Source organism: Rhinolophus sinicus, chromosome 5, assembly GCF_057876585.1.
Source record: "Rhinolophus sinicus isolate RSI-liver-muscle chromosome 5, RSI-T2T, whole genome shotgun sequence".
In the NCBI taxonomy this organism is placed as follows: Eukaryota; Metazoa; Chordata; class Mammalia; order Chiroptera; family Rhinolophidae; genus Rhinolophus; species Rhinolophus sinicus.
Window position 1 is genome coordinate 58,019,775 of NC_142505.1, and position 27,792 is coordinate 58,047,566.

A 27,792-nucleotide genomic window follows, 5' to 3' on the forward strand; every position below is an offset into this window, starting at 1 on the left:
CTTAGTACAGCCTTGCCCAGGTGCATATTTCTCTTGCCGACTAGAAACAATTCTGAGTGTTGCAAAAGGGGTAAATCTCCCTGAATAGCAACCAGCAGTTAGAAGCACCCGCAGAGTGTCCTCCTAATCAGAAATCTACAAATGGTATTTTGAAAAAGAGTGTGTAAAGCCATGGGTGGTGAGGGAGTTGACCGGGTGACTGGAGAGATGATTCTCTCTCAGTGGTGGGATTATCGGGGACATTTTCTCTTTCTTCCCAATGTCCTCTCTTCTGTAGTTACAAATTTTCTAGTATGAGCATGAAACAAACATATATAATAATAATAATAATATTAATATTAATAAAATCAAATCAGCAGAGAACAAGAATAAAGACCCAGTGTTTATGGGCTAAATATTTCACAGGGCACTGTCTTAAATTTATAAATATATTCAAATCTATTTAAGCCAAAGTATTTGAAATGATAAAAATGTAGTACACTTCTCTTTGAAAAGCCTTAGAATTCTGCTGAGAAATTGTAACTAAATTACCAAAAAAAAAAAAAAGCACAAATATGTGGTTAAAGGATAGTTATGACCACATTGTTTCTAAGAGGAAAAAGAAAAACCACAAATGACCTAAATACTTAACATTAGAGGACCTGTTAAATAACTAATGGTGCATCCTTTCAATGGAATTCTGCCCAGACATTAAAAATGATGTTGTAGAATATGGGAAAATTTGTATGGCTATTATTCTATTTGAAAGCAGATTACAAAATAGCAATATGAGTTCACATTTGGAAAAGATTTTGGCTACCTCTTATGCTTTCAAAAATACACATATATTTGAATATTGAAAAGTCCAGAGACTATAATAAAAAGAAATATTACAGATTGTGATCAATTGTTTTGGGGGTTAAATTTCAAGTGATTTAATAGTTCCCCTTTCGCTCATCTAATTTTTATTTCAAAGGTATATTCTATGTATAATGAATAAAGGTAAAAATATTAAATATATAAATAATTATTTGACTTTTCAATGTTCTAGAAGAGTAGGAGGTACTAAGTGGTAGAATATATAGATGATTCTCTTTTTCTTATCAACCAGAATTTCTTATAAGAAGCACGTATTGTTTTTAATTAAGAAACTCTTAAATTTGAAAATATAAATGGATTTTAAATATACATAAATAATTGTCTTGCAAGACAAACACTAGTATTCTTTTGACAGAGAAATTTTTAAGGTTTTTTTTTTTTTTTTTTTTGCCAATTTCTAAGTTTTTTCACCTATGACATATATGATTTTTGTAATAACAGAAAAATATTTTTTCATTTTCCCTTCTTCCGTCACTCCCTTCAACCATGCATTTGAAGGCTTTATACTACTGTGCTCCTCCTTTTTCTAATATCTCTATAAAAGTACAAAGATGAAAAGGTGACTTTTTAATAATCCCTTACATTTATGTTGCAATTTATTGTTTGCAAAGTACATACATTCATAAGTAACACACTGGAACCCCAAGAGTTGCAGGGAGGTCAGAAGAGGAAGCAAATGCTCACTGAGGTGGTATGATTTGCCTAACATCCTGTGCTAGTATGAGAGGTGGTTCCAGAAAGAATGAAGCCCAACTTTGTTGTTCCAGGTTTTCATGATCCCTTCCTGCCTTTGGGGATAGCTGTTAAGTCGCTCTCTTTTCTCTGTCTGTCTCACTCACATACCCACACAAACACACAAAGAAGTGTTTAGGGTACCCTGTGTGTCTTGGAGTGGGAGCTGAGAGCATCGGGGCAGGGGCACCTTTTAATTCCCCAACAGGTGCACGTGCAGAACCAGCTTGGGTGTGAGTGAACAGCGTATGTGGCAGTTGAGTGGCCATCCTTCCTCTTGGCTACCTCATCCCCCCAACCTCTCCTCCCCACTGCTCACCTCTCAAGGCTGACCCTTTGCTTCAGCTCTCAAGTCTTTGTTGTATCTTGATACCTTTCAAGGGCCCGCTGCCCAACACTCATAGAAGCCAATACTATGGCACTGGCTTTTGAGAAAAGAGCTTCTCTTGCTAAGTCGACCTGCAGAGACAGGATGCACCACTCAAATCAGTCTCTCCAATTCCGAGTTTGGAGCGGGATTTTAAGGGGCTTCAGCACCAGATATTCCTAGACAATGAACCCTTTCCTTTGCTTCTGAAAGGGTTCTAGTGTTCAGGTTGTGTAGGCAGGCAGCAGTTCAGGGTTTACAAGTGTTACTCCTTAAGTGGGGTAAACTTTGTTTTGGGGTCTTGTTAGAAACACGATTGGGCCAGTTTGAGCTGGTTCTGCAATTACAATTTTCCTGCAGTGTCTTCTGTCATATTAATAGAAACCATGAGAAGGAGAGATGAGAGAACTTCCTGCCACCAATTTCCCGTTGTCCTAGTCTATGCGTAAGAAGCATCATAGAAATAAGGCTATTGGTTTGGACAAGGAGCTGGTATTTCTCCTCAATCCTAGCTCAAAAATAAATATTCTCTTTCTTCCTCTCTCTCTCCCTCCCTCTCTCCCTTCCCTCCACCTCTCTCTCTTCCCCTCCCTCCCTCTCTCTCTCTCTCTGCCATAATGGACTCTTTGTCTCCCCAAGACACAATTACTCAGTAGTCCTCAACCTTTCTAGGCTTAGACAGTAGTCCCCACCCTTCTTATCAGTTTCACTTTCCACGGTTTCAATTACCCACAGTCACACTCAGCTCAAAAATATTAAATGGAAAATTCCAGAAATATGCAATTCATAAGTTTTAAATTGTGTGCCACTCTTAGTAGTGATGAAATGCTTAGATAGTAGTCCCCACACTTCTCATCAGTTTTGCTTTCCACTCCATCCAGCCTGGAACATGAATCAATCATCCCTTTGTCCAGCATATCCATGCTGTGTACACGACTCGGCTGTTAGTTACTTAGTGGCCATCTTGTTTATCAGATTGATTATCAGAAAGAGAGGGAAAGAGAAAGACCACCTTCACATAACTTTTATTATAGTGCATTATTATAATTGTTCTATTGTATTATTATTGCTGTTAATCTCTTACTGTGCCTAACTTATAAATTAAACTTTATCATAGGTGTGTATGTATAGGAAAAACATAGTATATATAGGGTTTGGTATTATCTGCAGTTTCAGGCAACCCCTGGGGGTCTTGGAACATGTCCCTTGTCGATAAGAGGGGACTAATGCTTTCTAATGGTAGAGTTTTGGAGGGCTCACTTGAAGGGATTAAAACACCAAAGAGAAGACTAACTAGGACAGCAATCAGTACAAAGCAATTCCTACCATAATGTAAGAACCATGGTTTTCCATTTCACTTGCCCTTTAGCACTAAGCAGTTTGGCTAGAACAGTGTATCTCAAACTTGACTGCACCTTAGGAATGATTTGTGGAACTTCTAAGAATCCCAGTGCCCAGGCCACATCCTGGGCCAATGAAATCAGAATCTCTGGGGGTGTGTCCAAGGCATTAGCATTTTCAGAACTCCTTGTGTGATTCCAACATGCACTGAGAGAGAAGTAACACCACTGATTGTGTGACTTCTCAGGCAAAGGCTTCTCAGGGCCAGCTTTGTCGTTGGCTGTGATATCTTTCTTCCAGAAGCTGTGCCCAGCTCTACACACCCATCAGAATAAACTGCTCAACATCCAGGTAACAGTTTATACCATCTACCTAAAGATGGTGGCTCCAAGTTTCTAGGGGGCCTTGTGCTTACTATGCCTGTGTACAGGCAGCCAAATGTGGGGCAGCTAGGACACAGTCACTCTGCTCCAAAGGAGTAAAAGGTTGGGGGTGGGGGGATTGCAATGGAGAACCTCCTTATTGGCTGTGCACACAGGCATTCAGGGGAGAGGATGTCTCATGGGAATTGCCCAAGTGAAATGGCGTGGAGTGCCTGATGTGGCCCCCACCCCAGGACATAGGGAATCTCCGTACAAACCACAATATTCGCAGATGTTTGGCATGTCTAGATCCCAAAAGGGGGCTGAGCTTTGAGTCAAGGCTGGCAAAGGGCCAGCTCTGAGCTAGCTTCTGGTGACAAGGAAGCAGCCTACACCTGAGCTTCAAGATTATAAACTGAATCTCAGCAAAACTAATTATGCTCATTGGTCAGAATTTGTTGGAGCACCTGTGCTGGGCTCGTGCCTCCTGATAGAGACCCATTGGATTGAGGCCTAATTAACGCTACCAGCCAAGGTTGGCTTCTGTGCTCCAGTATAAATTGTTCAGTAGCCTCTGTGTGCATGCAGTACAATCAAATCCACAATGCTAGTGAAAGAAAAAGAGTCTCCAATTCCAAGAAACGGCATAGATTTCACATCTTCCATTTGCCCTTGGCTTCTCAACAAACAAATCACTTCAAAGACCCATAGCTAAGTTGTCATTTCAGGTAAGGTAAGGCAGAGATTTAGTGTTTTCCTAACAGCTTGATCAAATGGATCTGATTTTTTAAGGTTTCTGCTAACTAACTGGCTTCTCTTACCTGCAATTTTCATGAGACTTTCCCCCACCCCAAATTAGCATCCCCCAAAACCAAACCTGATCTAATGTCTTGATAAGACCCTTTACTGATTCTTTCCAGCTGGGAAAGTTGCCTCTTTTGTCTAGACCAGCAGTTCGCAGCCTGGCTGCACATGAGAATATCCTGGGGAATTATTTTCTTTAATATATCATGTCTGGCCCCATCCCAATCAATTAAATCAGTATTCCTGGGGTTGAGGCTTCACAATGGATAGTTTTTAAAGCTCTCTAGGTGACTTTAAAATCCAGTCAGAGTTGAAAACCTCTAATCCATCTTTTCCCACAGTTTCTTTACTCATCTGCCTATATTCCCCTCTGTCTGCCCAATCTACATTATCCTTAAGCTATCCTTACCCCATCCTCGCTACTCAAAGTATACAGTACATCTCCTCTATGTGGGTAACAGAAGAGGGAAACAGAGATCAGGATAAGACCTCTAATTCCTTGCTCTTCAGCAGCCTTAGAATTACCGGGAAACTCATTTAAATTACATAATTTAACTCAGAATCTGCATTTAAACAAAAATCTCCAGGTGATATGAATACACATGGAAGTTTGAGAAGCACTGTTGTAATGTACACATAAGCCCACATCCTCATTATAGGACCACCCTGAAACTCCTCTGTGATGTGCCAGGGTTGGAATCAGGTGCTCCAAACCCTCAGCCCCACCCCCCAGGTACTGCCTGCAGGCAGCCCTGTCCTAAATGCCTCCTTACACATCCATTCAATTGATCCTTGCTGTTGCTCTGCGAGGGAGGTTTGCTATTATCCCTCAAGGAAAAAACACAAGGTTCAGAGAAGTGAAGTAACTTGTTCAAGCTGGTAAGTGACAGATTCAGGGTTTTGATTCTCTTTGCAATAAAACAGGCATCACATGTCTTGCCCAGAAACAGGGGGGCACACAGTAGATAAGATGGCTCCTGTCATTCGAGCTCTCCTTGCTTTGGAAGGAAACTGGCAAGACCCTCCCCTGCTGATACCAGAGAGACCAGTTGTCCTGCTCCAGTAGTGAGTCACCGTCTCACCTTGGAAATGACCAAAAGGAACGTTAGTGCTGTTCTTGACATCATCGAGAACCGCGCCTCCAAAAACAAAGAGAGAGCACGGTCTGTTTGGCCCCTTCTTGGCGGAACCCTCCTGGACATGGAGTTCATTTCCTCTTCAACAGAGAGTCCAATCTCTTGAGTATTAAAACTTATACTTTTCTTTCATGTTCTCTTCTTCTAAGCCAAAAATAATCAAACCAGATGGTCCTTTCTTTGTCATGTATTGGACATGTACAATTTTAAATGATTTTGAAAAACAATTGGAACTTCTCATTGAATGCAATGGCACCTTCCTAACTAGCTTACAGCGGGGGTCAATATGACCACACCACTAAGTGAAGCTCCTCACTCTCTGAACCACAAAGCCACCTCTTTCATCTTTTAAACAGGATACTCAGTGCCACAGACTATATTAAAAACTAGATCTCGGGGTGGCTGGATGGCTCAGTTGGTTAGAGAGCGAGCTCTCAACAACAAGGTTGCCAGTTCAATTCCCGCATGGAATGGTGGGCTGCGCCCCCTGCAACTAAAGATTGAAAACGGTGACTGGACTTGAAGCTGAGCTGTTCCCTCCACAACTACATTGACGGACAATGACTTGGAGCTGATGAGCCCTGGAGAAACACACTGTTCCCCAATAAAAAAATGAAAACAAACAAGCAAACAAAAAACTAGATCTCAGCAGAGGCCCCTGGCATTCTTTGAGCTTGTAAAATAGACGAGTAGTAGACTGAATCGTCTTTTCTTCATACAAGGGGTTGCCAGGACATGCGTCTGTATTAGGGCCAGTCAATCAATAGTTCTCACAGGCCTATCCAAAGAGCTGTTTATTTCTTGTTCACATCACAAAGTAATGCAAGTGGAGCAAGGGAGGGGGTAAGGAACGGGTGCTCTGCTCCATCCAGGTGTTCAGGCCTATTGTACTTCTAACTTCTGCATCTGACATCTTCCAGCACTGCACCATCCAATATGGCAGTCACTAGTAATACGTAACTTTAAGTTTACTAAAAGTAAAAATTTACTTCCAAAGTCATCCTAACCACATTTCCAGGGCTCAATAGCTACCTGTGATTAGAAGCTACTATACTGGACAGTGCAGAATTTCAGTTTTCCATTATTCCAGAAAATTCTATCAGGCAGCTTGTTCTAGACTTCAGGGTCCTCCACTGAGTTGTGTGCATGTGGCCTACAAGCAAGCAAGAGGAGAGAGTGGGGAGGATCAGAGAGAAGTGCTCAAGTCCGCTCTGGGATTGATGGAAATGTTCTGCAGCCTCCACCCCTATTCCGTTGGCAAAAATTCAAGACCCGGCCCTTGTTACTGCAAGGGGACTGGGAAGTATCCACTAGCTTTGTGACTGGGAAAAAGCACAGAAGCATAGACATCGGTGAGCCCCTGGGCGACCTTATCAGGTGTCTCAATGGTCTTATCAGATGTACAATACTCCATGCCTTGTTGTTCTAATAGAATTAGCCAAGCTTCTAAAGAACATTACCTTGTTCTTGAGCATTGTGAATGTTAGTTCTTGGTGAAAAAAAAAAATGGGAATGAAGGTATTAGTGAGGGTTGACTCTTAGATACAGGAAATGTTTGACAACAGTCAGCCACTTCACTGAATAGAGAAAGACTCATGACATTCATCTCATCAGTGGCAGTCCATGTGGAAAGATATTCTGTTTTTATACTATAAATTGGGGTTGGCAAACTTTATCTGTGAAGAGCCAGACAGGAAATTTTTTCGGCTTTGTGGGTCATGCAGTCTTTGTCGCCATGACTCACCTCTGTCATTGCAGTGCAAAGGCAGTCATAAATGAATGTGTGACTTTATTTACAAAAGCAGCCTGTGGGTCGGATTTGGCCCATGAGCTTGGTTTGTTGACCTCTGCTCTAAATTTCTGACCAAGTCCTTTTCACTTTTTAGCAAAATTGCCCCTCTCTTCCGCCCATCCTCAGCAAAAAAGGATGGTAAAAATAAAAATGGAAATATCGGCGCATGTACAAAAAACAACATTCTGCTGCACTAAGCACTTTACTTGAGTTAATTAAATTTAATTTCATTCTCACAACCGTTAAACATTTGTGATTGCCCCCATGGGACAGATGAGGAGCTAGGCTCAGAGCAGTTAAGTGACTTGCCCCCTTCACATGGGTAGAGCTGGCAAAGGACAGAGTGGGGATCAAAAGCCAGGTTTGGCTGCCACAGAGGCTCATGTTCTACATGCCTGGTGTAAATCACTGAGTCTCTGGGGCAGAGTGGAGTTGTTCGATATCCCCCAACATGGTAATCAGGGAAGAAACAGAAGGAACAGAGTCCCTATGAAATCACACCCTGCTTCTTTGGGGAGCTGCTTCGAGGATACTCTAGTCCACTTAATTATTTTTAGCACCCTTTATCCAGGTCTGTGGGGTGCCACCCTTTCTCTGAATTCACTCCAAAAACGCCTTTCATGAGTAAAGAGCATCAGATGGACAAATACAAGAGAGAAGAGGTTCTTAGGCTGCCACAAAAATTCTTCTGGAATCCAGGTAATCATAGGTGAGAGTCAACCTGGAAAATGTCAAGGAAATTAATTTTTTGTAAATGTCGTACTGTATAAAAAGCTGTAAGGGAGTTCCTTATGAAAAAGGCTAAGTTAGAAAAGTCTTTCTGTAAACTGCGTATCAAGGTTTGCATTTTTAGTGCTTTTCTCCTGATTGCAAAAACAACATATATTTACTGTAGAAAACATAAAACATTTAGAAAAATAGAAGAAAAAATTTTAAATATGTATAAATAACTCTACCACTGAGAGAGAGCTTTTTAAAATATTTTGGATTACACCTTTCCAGATAAACCAGCACATACACATACACACACATACATATGCATATATACATGTAACAACAAAAAACTGTTTTCAAAAAATAAGAATCAAACTGTACATACTTCTTTGTAACCTGCTTTTTTTTCACTTCACCTATCATAAGAATTTTCTTACATTAGAAATATTTTTCCACAACGTAGTTTCCAAAGGCTTCAAAGGATCCTATTAAACCCTACTGTGTACATGGAAGCTGTTTCCAAGTTTTGACATAATACATAATGCCACTTGTCCATATCAATATTATTTTAAATCAAGACACAGGTATAACCAGTGATGCCAAATAAAATGATGACATTGCTAAACGTCTCATGTTTTATTAATTCTAAAACACTGAGGCTATGCTTTGGGAATTGGTTAACTGGTTCGAGTGTGCAAACCTGCCACACCCCTCCTGGGGCTGGACTGCGGCTGATGAACTGCTGGGTCAGCCAGCGCGGAGTTGTGAGACAAGCATATCCCCTCAGGTGTTCAATGCCTTGCTTTACATGCTGGCTTCCGGACTCAGGAAACCTCTCTCAGTCTATCCAATAATACTATTGCTACTAAAGGGTAGGAGAGAAAAGGAAAATAGATGGTTTTGGTTATGGGCTGAATTGTGTCCTCCCCAAAATCCACATATTGAAGCCCTCACCCCCAGTACCTCAGAATATACCTGTATTTGGAGACAGGGTCTTTAAAGAGCTGATTAGGGTGAAACAAAGTCAGGTAGTGGGTCTTAATCCACTATGATCGGTATCCTTGTGAGAAAAGGAGATCAGGACACAGAAACAAAGAGGGAAGACCAAGTGAAGGCACAGGGAGAAGACAGCCATCTACATGCTCACAGACCTCAGAAGAAACCACCTCTACAAACACCTGCCTCCGATGTCTAGCTCCCAGAATCGGGAGACAATACATTTCTGTTGTTTAAGCCACCCAGTTTGTGGGACTTTGATATGGCAGCCCTAGCAAATGAGTATAGCTTCCTAACACTTCTCTGGAGAAATTCTGTTGAAACTACTTTTTCCTTCAAACAAAACCACAAAAATGTTTCCCTCTTTTCTTCCAGGGGAGTCAATGCCAAAAAAGCCGCAGCTTTAGAGTCAGAAATGGGCCTGACATGGAGGCTCCAGGACTCCGGAGCGGAGCTCTCCTCAGCATGACCTTGAAATGCCTGAATCTCAGCATCCTCATCTCTGAAATCAGGCTCATGATTCCTGTGATAAATAAGCCCACCTTAGGAAGGGTTCTGCGCAAGACAGACGTGAAAGCGCCCAGCTCAGTGTGCAGGAGGCACTGATAAGCCCTATTAGCTGCTGGCCTGTGTGTGCTTATCTCCATCTGTCAGATAAAGGAGTTGTGAGCAACCACATAATTACTACACAGAGAACTACGTGGTCAGAACTTCGGCGTTAAGGTAGACTTGCTTTGTTTAACCCACATGATGTTTTTTAAAACTTGGAATTTGTTGTCAATATTTTTGAAATAGGAGATTCTACATGAATTCTGGGTTGCTGACTTTTTGAAAAATCACAAGATCTGGCAGCACTGGGCCCTCCTTCTCCTATGGTCATTTTCAGCTGCAGCCACGAGACAGCTGCCCAGCTGTCTGGCTCACTGCGGTCCCTGTGTCACCCACCAGGCTCTGCAGCACTGAATTTGCAATCCCAGCCTTAATTCATAAATTAATTTTATAAGTAAAAAATACATGTATATACATATAAACAGAGAATATAGCATATTTATATATGTATTATATATGCATATGTACCCGTATGTGTGTGTATCCCTTAAGTCATATGTCTCTTGGATTCATTATTTCAACATCTTTTCCTTTTTAAAAATCTATTTTGACTCTGGACACATGCCTTTGACCGAATAAAACTAAAGCCTAAAAACTCTATCACTGCACACATGCTAGAAATGTGGGTAAAACTTTACAATTCCCTCTTGTTTTACACACGAAGTCCCAGAGCTAATTTATAGCGAAAAATGTATCTTTGGAAGGGGCCTCAGAAATTATCTATTCTTTGTAAATCCTGTTGCTCAAAACCTCAGAGTTCAGGAAAGGCTTTTATCTGATTCAATTTTTATAAAAGGGAAGAAGGAAGGAAAGAAGGAAGGAAGGAAAGAAAGAAGGAAGGAAGGAAGGAAGGAAGGAAGGAAGGAAGGAAGGGAGGGAGGGAGGGAGGGAGGGAGGAAGAAAGGAAGGAAGGAAGGAAGGAAGGAAGTCAAACATTTAATTAATCCTGTTATTTTCTTTCTTTCCCTCCCAGCAATCCCCAAGTGTCATGGAAATGCTCCCAGGTATTCCTAAAACAGGTTTACCTCCACCCAGCCCTGTGAACTTCTGCGTTGTCCTATTAGTTGCTAGGTAACAGAAGAAGATTTATGCACATCCATTGTTAATTTCTAAGACAGTTTCCAGCTCTGCCATAAACAGCACCAGAGGCAGACACCACACTTGCTTAAGAGGGACTCCTCTTACCTTCCCGGAGATGAGGCATTGCAGGGCATATCTATAAGGTCCACAGTAGTCTGGTAAAAAAAAAAAAAAAAAAAAAGGATAATGCTGGTAAATCTTCAGCTGTCTGCAAAAACAGTTGAGCAAACTTGACACATTTGGGCCCATATCCAGAGCCCTCTCGTGCCAAATCTATTAGAAGTTTTATTCAAAGAGTATTGTCTCCCCTCTTAATTTGCCTGCATGAAATCTAATCTTGTGCTTCTCTCCCCATCCTTCCCAGAAGCACCAGTCTTCGAATGGAAAACTTTGTATCCCAGAAGCATCTGCAAAATTATTTCTCAAGCCAGTGGTTTCATTACCTCATTAAAATCGTCTTGTTAAGCACAAGTACCATTTATACTGGTTTGGACCGCATGTATGAATTTTATTGCCATTGCCTGGGTAAGTGATGAGGGGACCCAGTTTATATCACGGCCCCCCAAACCAAAGTTTTATAGCATGATCATAATTATAACAACCCTTTGCATTTGGGAAACAGTCATGTTTTACTACAAGCTTCCCTGGGCACCCTGCCATCGGATTCTCACCACAACTCTGTAAGAGGCCTGTTTCATGGCATTGTCACTTCTGGCTTAGATGACTTCCTGATTTCAATAGTCTGCCAACTGGTGGTCCGCCTTGCCTCTTCCTAACCCATGCTCCACACAGGCTCCAGAGAGGTCGCTTTAGAGTGGGAACCTGAACGTGCCACTCCATGTGTAATTCAGCCACTGGGTTTCGTTTACAGGATCAAAGTTCATGTTCCTTAGCAGGGAGGATGAGGACCTCCATCATCTAGCCTCTGCCTACCTCTTCATTTCATTTGCCATCAGGGTCACCTCACATTTTGCCTCCCACTAGCTCTCCCTGTGGTATGATTCCTTGCACACCATGCTGTTCTTTACCCCTGGACCTTTGATCCTACTGTTTGCTCTGTTTTCAAAGCATATACTCTCACCATCCAATTACAGCACCATCTCCTCCAGGGGGCGTGCTGTGATTGCCCCTCCCCACCTCACCCCTGCTGAGTTAGATGGCTCTCCTCTAGGCTCCCAGAGTGCTCAATGCATAGCTGTATCAGTACATCTATGGAATTACTTCATAATGTTCTATTCATTTGTCTGTCTCCCTCTCTACACATTTGAGGTTTTTCCAAGGCAGTGTCTATATGCCATCTTCTTCCTTTTGGTATCACCAGAGCCTACCACCGTGCCTGGCCCATTATAAGCATCAGTTTGTTGGAGGGAAGGAGTACAGGGGAAAGGGAGAGCGATCCTAAGAGGGAAGCCAGGAGCACCATTGGCCTGACTCAAGGATTGGGCAACCCAGGCTCCCAGAGGTACACTGACCCCAGGCGACACAGTCAGCAAGTGGAAGAGCCAGGTTTGAACAGGGAGAAGGAGCCTTAGAAATAACCTAACCTATCTTTTCGTATAGGAGAAAGAGCTTCTGCTTGCATATTCCCAGGGATGGGTGCTCCCTGCCTTTCCAGGTACCCATTTTTACTGTCGGTCAGCTATCCGGTGAGACAGTTCTTTCTTGGGTTGTGCTGAAACCAGTTTCCCTATTATTTACATCAGCCTGGTTCCACTTTCATCTTCTGCTGTTAGACATTTCCTCTTGTCAGAGCAGAAACCTCAGACTTCCCTTTCTGTGGATAAATCACCCTCAAGTTGCTCCCGCCTCCCTCAATCATCATCAAAAATGCAAAAATAACCAGATTCCTAGTGTGAACATCAGTGTTTTCCATGCACTATCTAATCCAAACCGCCTGGAAACATAAGTTAAAAAACATGCCCAAGATCACACAGTTAGAGAGTCACAGATCAGACCTAGACCCTAAGGGATCTAACTCCAAGTTCGTGGATTTAAGTGCCTCACAATACTCTTGCCTGTCTGAGCCCTTCAGCTTTTCGTCAGTGAAAAGCTAAACAGATTAAAGGTACATAATTCATGTTCTCTCTCTCTCTCTCTCTCCCTTCCTCTAATACCGGCTTTATGAGGACATAGCAGATCTCTTTCCTCCGAGGATTATTTTTAAAAATGAGTTTCTTTCTCCTCCCTCCTTCCTCCCAATCCCCATCTGAGGAAGAAAGAGCACTGGGTTGCTGGCTCTGCAAATACGGTGCTATTCACAGGGTGCTGCCCTGGGACAAGCCAACTCATTAGTTTCAAAGCCTCAAATTAATCTTACATTACTGTTCCCTAAGGTGAAAGGTCATTTTTTATCTTCTTAGCTTTATCCACCACCCAGGAAGAAATTGGATCTTTATGCGGGCAGAGACCTCTCTCCGACTGGTACCAGCTGTTGACACTTCTCTTATTTTTTTTGCCATGAATGAAATCGTACACAGAGGGCTGGATTGTTTTTAAAACCCAGAGGTAGTTGTTTTTTAGGTAGGAGAATTTTGCAAATCGTGGGGTGGAGAAATGATTTCGAATCTGGGACTGGGAGTGCTGAAAAAAGCTAGAGCCTGAAACCAAATGCTATGCCAGAATGAAGCTGGTGGGGACTAGACGGAAAACTTCCCTTCCCCCTCCTCCAGCTTTGCAATCTCCCTCTGGTGCCTCCTAGTGGCAGCACCTAATATGGCACCAGCTGGCTAGGAGAAATGGCAGTTCCAGCCACAGCATCACAAAACAGTGGTGACTTTGAGGCTGAGAGACAACAGTTTAATAAATGGCACCAGCAATGATACCTATACCAACGATGTGTGCTAAAAAATTGACTTAGGCTGGTGTGTGGAAGCACTGGTGGGTAGTAATGGTTCACGTTCATGGACCGTTCCAAGCTGGCTCCTGATAACCTCCCAAATCATAAAAGGAGCCACCCCTGCAGAGTGAGGCCCTAGCTGCCAGGTGGAGCTGCCCCAGTTAGGCTGAAATTCCTCCTGGGTAGTCCTGGCTGGATCAAAGCTGCATTGAGGAGGGGAAGAAAGCTGCATTGAGCCCTGCCTGCTTGTGTTCACAGCAGCTATTGTCTCGTCCATAACGGTGAAATCAGAGCGAATACATTGACCAGTGTTTGCTTTCCCCCACCCGGGCCTTCTCCCAACATTTTCTTTCAGCTCCATAGGGAGGTTTGACATTTAAAGGAGGGTGGGGGATGGAGTGTGGCAAAAGTGATGGGAGACCCCAGGGATAGAGAAAATATAGCCTTCTCTTTACATCTCTAAATACTTCTACATGAGAGAAGCCCTGGAAAAGCATAGGTTGCCATGTATCTTTGGGGTATGATACTGTCAGAATGAGATAGACATTTGTCCTTTTCCAGTGCACTGTCCATCAAAAATGTCCCATGATTATCTTGGAGCCAAATGGCATTTCTTAAAGAAAGCAGCTGCTAAACAGAGTAGGAAAAATATCAAGGTCAAAGGTGGGATTTGGAGGAAGAAATCAAAATATAGTCATCACTGTTTTTAATTCAACTTAATTTTAAATTATATTCAGCAGGAAGTTTAATGACCCCATGGGACAGGGCAAAGGGGTTACATTTATTACATACCATGCTTCCAATTCAGGTCTATTCTCTCTCAAAGAGAGAGGCAGCAGGACACAGACCCCACTGGGAATTAAAACACCATGAGTACAATTGAGAACTGGCGCTGATGAGAAAGGATTGCTCATGAAAGGAGCAATCAGGTCCAGGTGTAGACCCAGCTTCATTTCAGCCACCATTTTTTGCCTCCAAGTTGAATTGGCACTGTGGGCAAGGAGGGTGTGTTGCCAAGTAGCCTGCCAGTCGGCCAAAGCCACCTTACTCATTCTGTCCTGGAAAACGAGAGAAATTAAGGGCTAGATGTTTTTAATTTTGGTATAATAGTACACCAAACACTGTGTACTGAGCCTCCCTACCTGGTTCTTAGCTCCAGTTGAGTGCCAGCCTACACAGATGGGTATAGACATGAGCAAGGCTGGTTCCTGGCTGAATATGGAGCCATGGGACACAGGTTTCTACATCACCTTCACGGATGGTGCAATGAGAGTTGGCCATTCTGCCTACGTGGCATCCTTTCCACCTTTCCACTTTCTTGTGGTAACAGCATCATGATTTTCCTGTGGGGAGCCACGTCTTCTTCACTTTCAGCACTAATGTCTTGGTGCCAGATGCTTCTCTTTCCCCTTTATCCCAGCACTAGAAGAAGATCTGTCTGGCCAATTAAAATCAATCCGAAGATTTTTGTTGGCATGATCAGAAAGGAGAAGCTCTCTTTTGGTGGTGGCTGTTGGAAGACCAGCTTGTGCATCACTCAACTACAGCCACAACAACACTACCCAACACTCCCGCAGCTCAATGGTACAGGACAGTAAGCATTGGTCATCACGCTGACAGGTCTGTGGATTCGGGGGCAGCTCTGCTCTAAATGTCTTTTGTTTCTCTGGGACCAGAAGGCTACCTTCAGGGTATTCTCGTGGTGATTCCAGAAGCACACGAGAAAGGCAAATGAAAATAGGTAATTATTCTTAAGGGCTTGTCTTGGAATTGGAACACTGTTGTTTCCAATCATATTTATTTGGCCAAAATAAGTCACATGGCCATGGTCAACATCAGTGGGGTGGCAAACGTACTCTACCTATGATGGGAAAATTGCAAAGTCACTGGCAGAGGGCATGCGGGAGGGGTGAAGAATTAGGAACATTCATGCAGTCAGTCACATGGTATAAGCCACCTTTGCTGGTGGCCAGTTTGTCACCTGATGGGACAAGTCTGCCTGAATGAAGCCAACAGAAAGGATAGCAAAGGCAAGAGATAGAGACTGAGACATGATAATATTGTTGGAGTCCCTGACTTCTGCTACATGCTGACTTTTCAATTATATAATTGTTTAAGTCTGTTTCAATTGGGTTTCTGTTATTTGCAACAAAGACACCTGACCGATCTGTATCAGTCAGGAAACTCAGAAAGTCTACAGTGTCAAGTCTAAGATAGAAGTGGCAGGATTCAAAGGGAAGGCAAGATAGAGCAAGTGGATTCTGGAGGCTGAGCCTAGAATGGTTGCCAGAAGCCACTGGACATGGATTACAGAGACTTTTACAATGGTGCCCTGAGAAAGACAATCGGTGCAAAACGAGCACTGTAGGACACTGCCATTTGCACACTCTGGACCAAAGGAAATAAGGGCTCTTTTTTCTCCAGCATCTGGAAGGATCAGATAAAAAATACCAGAGTCGGCCACTGATGAGAGCCATAGTGCCCACCCCCAATGTAAGTTCTGGAAAAGTGTCACAAGGACTTCTAGGATCACAGGTACTAGAGAAAGTCCTTGATCATGTGACCCTAAAAAGGGAACCAGAGATCTCAGGGCAGCAAATAAGACTTTTGGCCTAAGAGGGTCACAGGACGCTAATATTTGAATGGCCTTAGCAACGACCTTAACTACAGCCATTACCATTTATTGAGAACCAGCCTTGTGCCAAGCAGCAGGCCAAGGAACTGACATATGTTAGAACATCCAATCCTGTTAAGATACCAGAGAGGTCTGTATTTTGTCACCATTTTACAATGAGAAAGATGAAGTTAGAGAGGTTCCATCCCCCATCTAAGTTTCTTGGTCTGACCTCTGTCCTGCTTCAGAGTCTGTGCTGTTAACACCAGGATGCGAGCTGCCCTCACTCTGATTCTTTGTTCTTTTTGACCCCAGAGACCGCAGGGACCTTTTAATTAGAACTTCCTTCCTTTCCCTTTTTATAGCTTCCTGTTCTTTGAAATTGGGGCCCAACATCAGACTGGAGAGAAAAATATCCTTTTTGTAAAACCTTTTCTATAGTCTCGTTGTAGAGGTCACTTGAGCCTGTCCCTGCCCAGCACCCAATCTCTTTTCTCCTAAGAGCACCCAGGTTTCCTTTGGGGAATCACCTTTCCCCAACACTCAGTCTGGGTGACTGAGGTGGGCCTGGCCCCACACGGCCAATCCCGCACCCTTGCTCCACACTCCAGGGGTCGGCCTCATAGCCTGGGCTGCCAACCCCTGCTGCCTGTGACCTTAGTCAAAGAGGCACACAGCCCGGTGGGGCCAGGGTCTACTAGGTGTGTGACCTTGAACCACTTACCTAATCATTTCTGTCTTCCCATCTGTAAAATTGATGATAACAGCCCCACTTCTGTAGAGTTGTGATGAGGAAGAGTGACGATAATGCACATAAAGAACACTGTATACGCCCTCAACAGGTACAGCTGCAATCATCACTGGTCCAGGCGTGGGCACGTGACATCCAAACTAATGGCAATCTTTGCTAGGATTTTGTTGGAAGCACTGAGGAAGCCATTCTCTGTCTGTCTGTCTGTCTGTCTGTCTCTCTCTCCCCCCCTCTCTCCCTCCCCCAACCCTCCACTTCTGTCTCTCTCTGCTGGGAGCGTTAGGCTGTGGGAGCCTGAAGCATCTAGTAGAAAGGAGGTCTGAGACATCTAGAGACAGATTTTTATCAGCTGTGCCTGTAGGCACTGATTCCCAGGACTTTTCTCTGTCAGGAAACTCAGTAGAATGCGCCAATGATTCCCTTTTGTGGGGAAAACCAGTTTTATATGGAGTCAGGGCAGGGCAGCGGAGTAAAAAGGGTAAGAATTGGACTATCTTCAGGCTTTAGCATCTTCTGACATTTCTCTCCTCTCTTAACCCATGAGACGCATGAGTAGTAAAGTAGGACGGGGAAGAGAAGGGAAAGAACTTTTATGGTATTTATATCTTCCCTTCCTCCCTCTCACAAGTCAGGCAAAAGTGCACAACCACTTTGGTTCTATATACACCCAGGTATGAATCTCAGCTCAACCATTCCCCAGTTATAACCCCCCTGGTTCAACCATATAAAACAATCATTGCTATAGGTAAAAAAATGGCTGAATATTGATAATTTCTCATTGTTCAACGTAACAGGTTCTACCTTATGAGATATTGTTGAAATTAAGTGAGATGATACATGTGCAGTCTTAGCACGATGCCTGGCACTGAGTTAATGGTTAGTGAGTGTTACCTGCTCCTACAACTATGGTGACAGTGGTGGTGGTGGTGGTGATGATGCTTAAGAAAGAGTCACAAATCAAAGGCAACAGAAAGAGCAGCAGTTTCCAGCAGTGGTTTTCAGGCTTGACTGACAGTTTTGCTTATTTCCCCACCAAATCTTGCTCTTCGGTGTTTTTGCTGTTTTTGTCTCCACCAAGACAGGTAGACCAAAGGTTCATGAAGGTAAACCAGGAACCTTCTGTCCTCTGGCTCTTCTGTACTGAAAAGATGCTCTGGGATCCTGGGTTGTGTGAAGTTCATGTTGTGTGAAGTTCTCATTACCGGTTAGGGAGATGAGGGGAGGGACGCAGGGAGGGGGGGCTGTTTTAGAATTGCCACTCATATTTTTAAACACCGTCACATCTATAAAACAGTTTCTAATTCAGTGCTAACTGAGGAATTTTTTTCATTGTGGGTTTCTCACCCACCAGCAAGTTATTTTGGTTAAAACAGAGCGTTTGTTTGCTGAGGGGTGACAATTTGCCGCCTAGTTAATTATCATTCCTTAGCCTTCTACGTGTGGCCACCAAGTTATTCAGGCTATTCCTCCCTGCTTGAGGCCTTTGCACACATTCTTCCCTGAGTCCAAATGCTCTCTCTTCCTTCCTCACCTGTTTCACTCCTTCAGAGTTCTCAGCCTCAATGTGGCTTTGGGATACCTTTTTAGACACCTCAAATCCATTGACCCTCCTGCCATATGCCCTCATACTACCTGGTAATTTTCCTCCATACCACATATGACACTATCAGTCATCTTATTATCTGTATCACTGTATGTCAAACATCATCTTCCCCACTGGACCCCAAGCTCCAGATGACAGGTGCCGATTGGGTTTATTTTATTCTCCACTGTTCCCCGGACCTAGCCTGAGGGTTGGCACATGGTTGGTACTCAAAAATATGTGTTAGATTATGATTTCATCATCCAATAATTCATGGAAAACTAATTCAAAATTTTCATTAATCAGTGACAGAGGCTCAGACCTTCCCCTTGGGAAATAAGATGAGTTTTCAAATTGGGGTACAGAAGGGGATGGCAGCAAAAATGCCAGCTGGTCTACCCTATGAAAGCAGAGCAAGAAGAACAAAAAATCCTTTGATTTTGAGCATATTCCAACTCATTGTGAAATCTCGGAAAGGGGATTGAAAGACATTCTAGTATTTTGTAAAAAAAATCTTCCACATGCAAACAGAGACTATTGGGAACCAATCTTGAACTTCAGACATAACTAACAACTCTGAATGAACAACAAGTGTCAGGGATTTGTTTGAAGTGAACACTGATAATATAGAATGGAAGGAATTCTACATTAGACTCACATGGGGTAAGCAACACTTGCTCTATCACCATGAAATTGCACTCTTAACCAAAGACTCTTGGGTAGGCTTTGGTTAGTGGGGGCACTAGTGTTACATCTGAATTAGCCAGAGTCATTACCAATTGCAAGAAGAAACAATAATCACAGCAGACACAGGGAGAGAACATTTTGTTTAGGCTACACTAACCAATCAAACTATAATTTATCTGTTTTCCGTGGCTATCTCCCTGGCTAGACAGGGAGCATTCTAAGGTCAGAAACTGGGCTTTATTCTACCTTTCACTTTCTGTTATCCAGAATAAATGTCTTTGGATGAACAAATGAATGATTTCTATTATTGCCCCATGGCCTCTCTCCCTTAAGGAAACAAAGTATAATCCAAATACATAGATCAAGATAATTCTTACTCCATAAAAATCTCCATTATTAAGAAACCAATACTTAGTAAATACTTACAATATGTAGACAACATCTTATACTTTGAGAGGCACACAGGGCCTATGGCCTCAAAGAGTTTAATTACTTGGTTAGGAATTATCTAGGAAAAGCTCTTCTAGATCCACATAACACAAACCTCCTCAATTTAACTCAAGTAAGAAGGATGGGAGGAAGGAAGGAAGGGAGGAAGGAAGGACGGAAGAAAGGAAGGAAGGAAGGAAGGAAGGAAAATAGGTTGTGGAATCAAGAATAGGAAACAATTTAACCAGGTGACATGGGCACTAGAACTGGAAACCCAGGAGTATAGGTGACCTCACTGTGTCACTTGGGTTTTTCATCTGCTTACTTGCGTTGTATGTGACCCAAGATGGCGGCCAATCCCAACACTACATTATGACCTTGAAGGTCAAGTGCTCATTCTACTTATTCATCATGGCTAGGGAAGGTACATGGGTGGATCACATGATTTGCTGCCTACTAATCCAGGCTATGTGCAGGTTGCCCCCAGAAGGCATGGAAAACAATGACTGACATTTCAAGTACGAGCAAAAAGGCTCCACATACATGAAAAGATCACAGAGGAAGGGGCCAGCAGCAGAGGGCTTAGAAGTGCCAGGAAGAAAGTAAAAACTATAGGTTTGGTCTGTGCAAAATGAAATGCAAGGGGGAGAAGGTCCCAAATTCCAAACCTCAGTAATAACAAGGGATTCCAAACCTTCCCTCCCATGAGTCATGGCTGTGACTGTTCCCATAGAAAAGTGCAAAGTAAAGGTTTGGGAAAGATACACCTCACATTTGTCACCTCCAGGAAAGAACGTCAGAATCACTGTGAGGAGTGGTGGTCCAAAAGAACTTTAGCTTCATCTGTGATGTGTTAAGATTTTTCAGAGAATGGATTCATCCCTTACTTAGATAATTAAAGTTTAATTGTTTAAATAGGAAACCCGGCTGAGTGCATGCTTCTCCAGGGAACTGCAAGGAAGAGGAGTTTAGCTATTGGATTTCCCGGAGGCCAAGTCATGGTTGAGCCCCGAACTGCGTGGTTAGTCCCAGAACTTAAGAGGTGGGTTAGCCAACTTAATTATTAACTGAACTGAAGAAATGGCTTTCTGGAGACTGAGTACTAATTTTGACATTGATACCAACATGTAGATTTCTTTTTTTAAAGAAAGCATCTGGTAGTGTTTTCCCAATTATTGTTAAAACAAAATTAGATGGAAAGACAAATGTGCATAAATCACTATTTTGGGGGAATCGTGCGAAAATGAAAATGTGGAATAAACAGAGCATCATGAAAATGTGTTCAGCTGTGGGTGTGTTGTAACTGAGTCCTCACTCTTTCTAGGTGGAGTTCACGTACACACCTCCTTCCTAATTCCTTTCCTACAAGTCTCAGGAGCTTAGAGGTGAAAAATCATGTAATCAACACTTAAAGTTGTCAATGGATCAGACATGTAATGAAGAATTTATAGCCACAGATCCTCCTAAATCTCTGAGCTAACCGTTGGTCTCAACTATTTCCTCTACAATCTTGATGAAATCCACTGCAAAACCACAAATACTTACAGTCTTCCCTTGTAAAGCACTTGTACTTTTCTTTTCTCTCAGCCTGTTAGAACCGGTATCAAATTCTCCCTCTTGCTGTGCCCATCTCCTCTGTAAGAAAAGTTTCTCTGGCCTCTTTATGCCTCCCTCTAAGCCATTCCAAATATCCACTGCTTCAGAGAAGATACTAAAGATAATACTATTTAAAGCCCTTGTTTTCTTTACCAGTAACTGTGGGGAATATGCAAACTAAACTGTAAGAATTAGATAAGTCTGTTCTCTGACTATACTCAACCCATCGAAATTAAGGATTTCTTTAAAGACAGGATCCTGGATGGTCCTGGGAAGGAGAAGTCATCTACCAGCTGGGAAGGCAAGAAAGAGAGACCTGAGAAACCTAAGTTAAGAAATTGGAAGTTACAGAGTGGCCTAGACATAGAAATAATCAGTCAAGAGATATAGAGGAGCCTCAGACTGTGCAGACACTATTTTAAGATCTCGTGTAATTCTCATGACAATCCAATCTTTATCCCCATTTCACAGGTGAGTAAACTGAAGGTTAGTGTGTTAAGGTCACATGATTAGTACGTAGACAAACTACAATTTTAACCAAGGCAGTCTGACTCTAGTGTTTACATGCATGACTGCTCATTAGGAAAGGAGGAAAGGAGGGAGGGATAGAGGGAGGGAGGGAAGGAAGGAGTGAGGGAGAGAGAGAAGGTCTGTTTGAAAAAGACTGGGATTCTAGAATTGTTTGGGAACAATCAGCAAACATCTTGAACACAAGCACTGTTTGGAGGGGGAGGTAAATCTCAGCAGTAAAGTCCACCAGGAATATAAATACAGCAAAACCAGAATGCATATACTGTATGCCAAAGGAAGATATGTCATCAGATACCTAATGAAAACAGATGACACACTCAAGTTAGGACAATTGGAAGAAAGTTTATTTAGAAAGGGACTATTTACAGGGGCACAGGTCCAGAGGAACATAATGGTTAGTGCAATGACCCAGGGCTAGAAGCAGCAAAGGCTCACAGCCCTAGATGGGAAAGGATGAGGGAAGGGAGCCTTTAGTAGAACCTGACAGAGTTTCTCAGAGAAGGCAGCCTGTGAGGAGCGGAAACCTTAGTGCAGGGACATAGACTGTCCAAGGTGACCTTGAAAGGAAGTGCCAAGGAAATCCCTACCACTCCTTCTCTTCTCTCTCCCTCCCTCCAGTCTTCTCCTGGGGGCTCTGCACTGGCTGAACCCAACTGTATACCAAAGGGGAAGGGTACCCTGTGACAGACAGCCAATAGGCACAAAGGAGTGGGTCTGGGGGACCCAAGATGCCCAGCCCAGAAGGTGAAGGCAGAGCTTTCACCGAGAGTCAGGTACAGAGGAGTGTATAGATAAGGGCTGACTGAGGGGAAGGAGACAGCCGAGGTTGCAGACTGGCTCTGATATTAAGGAGTAATAATATAGTGTGAAAACCCACATTCAGTCCCAGGATGGGAACTACCTGGGTGAGGAGCTTCATGGCTGCTACAGGTTCTTTGAGCCCTGTGGACGTTGACCTAACAGATACCATGTAACACAGCGCCTTACGGGTGTGTATTAACAGCTGCTCGTGCTGCTGGAATGCTGGAAATGTCTATTTGGGAGGACACCCAACCATTCGGCAGCTAGGAAAACGTAAAGATGTGAGGACAGACCAGTCCGCCCCTCATTCAACAGCACAATCGAGGGGGGAGCCTCTTCATTCATATCTGGACCCCACTCCCAAGGGGCCCAGGGACCTTAGTGACAGAGCTGAGAACGAACTATGTTCAGAAATGGGACAGAAGAAAAAAGACACAAGGAAAAACAATTTTGTAACTATATATGGTGACAGATGTTAACTAGACTTGTGATCATTTCACAATATGCAAAAATATCAAATCATTCTGTCAAACACCTGAAACTAATATGATGTATGCCAATTATACTTCAATTAAAAAAATAGTTTGAAAACAGGACTGTGTCATTCTGGCAGAGAATTCTCTTTGTTCCTAAAGGGGTTTTGATGAGTAGTGAAAGGAAAAGTCAAAAAATAAAAACAACTCCGTCCACTGGGCCGTTTGTTTCTCGGACCATAGGTTCTTGTTCAAGGAGCTATGTGTGCATCAAATTAGGGTCCCAGAGAGAGTGCGAGTCTTCAGGATGGCGACGATGGCAGGAAGGGTCTCCAGCAACTGAATGCCACAAAGCCAGATCTGTAAGCATACAGGTGCTCTGGATGACAGGCGTTTCAGATTACATTGTGTCAGGGACAGATGAGGGGATGGGTCCACTGGCCAGGGAGCCATTCCACAAAGTCCACTAAATACCTCGGAACACACTGGAAATAAGGTGCCCATTAACTCAGGTTTCCTTACACAACTGGATGGAATGCAAGCAGTCCTAATAGTGTCAGCATAGAAATTACCCTCAGGTAGAAACAAATGAGATGGCCAACAATGGAGACCTATCTCTGGAGGAAATTGTTGGCACTGGTCTGTGAGCTACAAGATTCCACCACTGAATCTCGAAATTTGCCAACTGACCATTGCTTAAAGACAAAGCCTAAATAGATGAAATTTTTGAACCAAGAAATGCATGCTATAGTACTGTTTCCTTGGGACCAGTTATTTTTAATTTACATTTGAAGCCTTTAAAAAACTTCCTAAAAAGTTGTCTGGTGTATAAAATCGGAAGAGAAAATTGAAGAGGGGGCATAGAAAAGGATAAAAGATTCCTCTAGTGAGTGAAAGGGAATTTGTTTTGAACCTACACTGTATTAACTAGAATATAAGTTTGTTCTTTATCCCCAATAAATATATGTTGAAGAAACATTTAAAGAATTCTGGCATGACCAGTAGATTTTCCTTGAGGATGTCTGAGAAAATTTGTCAAATGCAGAACATGGTTTTGCTTGTTGATTGTCCTCTCTCTTATATTTCTTTGTGACCAACTCTAACTCATTATGCACTTGCTATCTGCCAGGCTCTAAATGTTAAACATTTTATTTAATACCCAAAGGGTTTTCAAGGATACGCAGACCTTGAACTCAGACACGTTTGAGACCTGCTCTGTCTGCTATGGTAGCCACTAACTACATGCGGTGACTTAAATTTAAATGTATAATAATTAAATAAAATTTAAAATTCGATTCCTAGATTTCAAATTAGTCATGTGTCAAGGGCTTGATAGCCACATGTGGCTCGAGACTACCATATTGCACAGAGCACATACACAACATTTCCATCATTGTAGAAAGCGCTGTTGAACAGAAAATTTCTCGACCTTCCAGAGCTGTTTCTTACTTCTGTGAAATCATTTTAGGCAGAAAAGCTGCCATTAATCGAGCACCTCCTTTGGGCTGTTCAAGGTTCTGGGTCAGTTACATAAGACCATTTCACCATAGTCCCCTTCGCCCCCCCCCACATCACACCCCACTTTGGAGATGAAGACGCTTGAGCGCAGAGAGGCTAGGTCACTTTCTCACCATCGCACAGCAAGTGACTGGCAGAGCCATGGGAGTTTGACCTCAAAGGCTTTGCTCCTTCAGCTGATGCCAACTTCCAGGGGCATCTCCCCCACAGAAAGCACCACCAGGGACAAGAAGGAGCTGCTGGGGATTCTGGCCCTTCTGACAGAAGTGGCCATACACCTTTGGGGTCAGACAGGAGAGAGGATCAAGCTCAGTTCTGCCATGGACTAACTGGGTGACATTGGCTAAGTCACGTATCCTCTCGAGTATAAATAAAGTGGGGATGCATACAGCGCCCACCTTATAGAGCGATGAGGATTAAATAAGACAGTACACGTAAAGCACTTACCACAGTACCTGATACATAGTGGCTGTTTAGTAAATGCAGATATAATTATTATTTCAACCGTGATTCCCTTTCTGCTAGTTGTGTTGGAGAAAGCAAACAAGATTCACTTCGCGCCTAACAATGCACATTTCCGAGTCTGGCGCGCCCTCTGCTGGTCGCTGCTGGATACATCACTGGGTCAACCCTGAAGGGGCCCATCCCGAGTGTTCTGGGCAACTTGGCTCTAAGAACAGGGAATGTCTCACCTGAACATTCAATGAAGGGGGTGGGGGTGGGGTTCTTTCACATCGCAGCTCCCCGTAGCACTCAGGAGGAACTCGGAGCTTGCTAACTTTGCTGCGATCTTCTTCGTTGTTGCCAGGCAGATATAAATTTTTACTTCTGAGGTTTCCATTCTCAATGTCCAGCCTGCGTACCCAGGGACCCAGAATCTTCTAGCTGCAGTCCACCTACAAGCACAGGGTACTAACTACCATTTCAGTCTGATGTTTGTGAGTCCCTTCCCCTGTCCCCATATCCTATCCATCTAAAAGTCCTATTGATTTTCCCCCCCTAAATATATTTAAAATCTCCACCTTCTCTGTTACCACCCTAATCTAAGCCGCTATCATCACCCACCTGGACCACCACATCAGCCTTCTAATCGGTCCTCTTGCATCTTCTCCCTTCTTGCTCCAGTCCAGTCTCCACGCAGAAGCTAGAGCTGTGATCCTAGCTGCTTGGGTCACTGGAACACCATAGGGAGCTTTAATGAACTACCAATGCCCAGGTGCCAACCCCAGACTAATGAGCTCAGAGTTCTGGAGGTCTCTTAACGTTCATAGCACATTAAAGCTCCTGGATGATTTTGTGCATTTAGTATTGAGAACCACTGGGCTTCCAATCTGGATCAGCAGAATCAGCGCTACCTGGACAGCTTGTTAGAACACAGAGCGCTGTCTCCCTTCCCCCACCCGGAGTGTCTGATTCAGGTCTGGGGTGGGCCTGAGACTCCATTTCTCACAAGTTCCCAGATGATGCAGAGGCTACTGGCCTGGGGACCACGCTGTGAGAACCACTGCTGTAAAAATATAATGCGGACCACAAAACTCCCTATTGAAATGGCTTCTCATTACACTTAAATATATATTTTAAAATCCACCTTTTATACCATGGCCTGCCAGGCAGGATGTGGCCCCTCCTGTCCCGTGGCCCGCTCCCTCTGCTGAGCCACACCACCTCCCGTCTGCCTGTTGGCCACTTAAAACACCTTTAAATAAGTTGCTCTCTCTGCAGGGATGGCTTGCCTTAGTTCATCTCTTGTCTGGTTGCCTCTCAGTCTTCAGGGTTCATAGAAATGTCACCTTCCCTGAGAGGTCTTACCTGACTGCCCCATTCCACGTGTCTCACTTCCCTTTGCCCCTTATTCTCTATCTCAGCAACCTGTTTCTTTCCTTTGTAACACTTATTACAATTTGCAATTATTTTACATGTCTGCTCACTTATATCTCCTTCTCTGCCAGAATGCAAGTTGTATGAGGGCAGGGACTCGGTCTTCTTGTTCACTGCCCAGCACATTGTAAGTGCTCGATAAATGGTTGCTGAGTGAAGAATTGAATAGAAACACAGAATAAGAGAATATAAAATTTAGAAGTAGAAGCAAAAATAGAAGCAGGTGCCGTTTCCCCCCTGAGGGGTTACCATGAGCCAGTCTTCTAACATTACAATGACCTGGAAAGGTAAGTAACATTATCTTCAGTTTACTGATGTGGAAACGAAGACCCAGAGGGGTAGAGAGACTTGGCTGAGGTCATATAGCTAAAAATGGCGCACCCAGCAGGAAGCCCAGGCTGCCAGCTTCCGCATTCACCATAGGATACAGATAGATATAGGAAGGGAGGGAAGGAGGGAAGGCGGGAAGGGTGGAGGGAGGGGCAGGAAAGGCAGTTTGAAGAACTCTTCCCTTAGGGAATTTTTAACTCAAAACTCTTAGCCAAGGCAAAAATAAAAAATTGAGTCGCAACAAAGAACCCTTGCCCTACTTTCCAGGTCTCTGATTCTCCCAGAATCTCTTCAGAAAAGAATGATCAAGCAATGATGGGTGTGTCACTTTTGAGATTTTTTTTTTTTTTTTTTTTAATTTTTTTTTAGTAGCTTGCCCAGAACATTTGGAAGAAAAGCCCAGGGAGGAAATGGGGAAAGCAGGACCTGAACCTGGCTTGCTTCCTGCCCAGCCTGCCCTTGCGTATGTGCACAGCTCACTCAACCTCCTCCTGTGGCCACCCGCCTCATGACTATACTGGGGGTGCCAAAAAAAGGTATACAAGTGGACACTTTGGTCAACGTTGCTCAAGCAATAGTTCGCCGCAATCAGAAGTGTCTGGACACTGATGGTAACAACTTTGAGCACCTCTTGTCATTGCAGACGTCAAACGTGACTTGTATTCATCTTTTGTTATCAGTATATATTATTACAATTTTAATACAGTTTTCCTTTCTTAAAATGTGTATACATTTTTTTGGCACCCTCTGTATTAGTTAAGGTAATACTAAATGCTATAACGTATAACAGATAACCCCCTCCCTCCCTGAACTCAATGTCTTAACATAATAAAAGTTTATCTCTTCAGTAAATTCCAAAATCAGTACTCCTGAAGGGGGTGGGGGAGGGTCCTCCCATCTGGGCTGGGGAAGGTAAAAGAGTGTGGAAGGTTTGATGGGCCAGGCCTGGAAGCAGTGCACATCATTTGTACCCAC

General features: G+C 43.3%; 1 long non-coding RNA gene across 1 annotated transcript; it reads right to left on the bottom strand.

The window, feature by feature from the left end:
* Positions 1-10,067: 10,067 nt before the first annotated feature.
* LOC148758255 (uncharacterized) lies at positions 10,068-25,902 on the bottom strand. The gene is made up of 3 exons (XR_016021439.1): positions 25,675-25,902; positions 25,302-25,505; positions 10,068-10,946 (listed from the first exon to the last, which is right to left on the bottom strand). It is a non-coding gene; the product is annotated as an uncharacterized LOC148758255 (long non-coding RNA).
* Between the last annotated feature and the right edge of the window lie 1,890 nt (positions 25,903-27,792).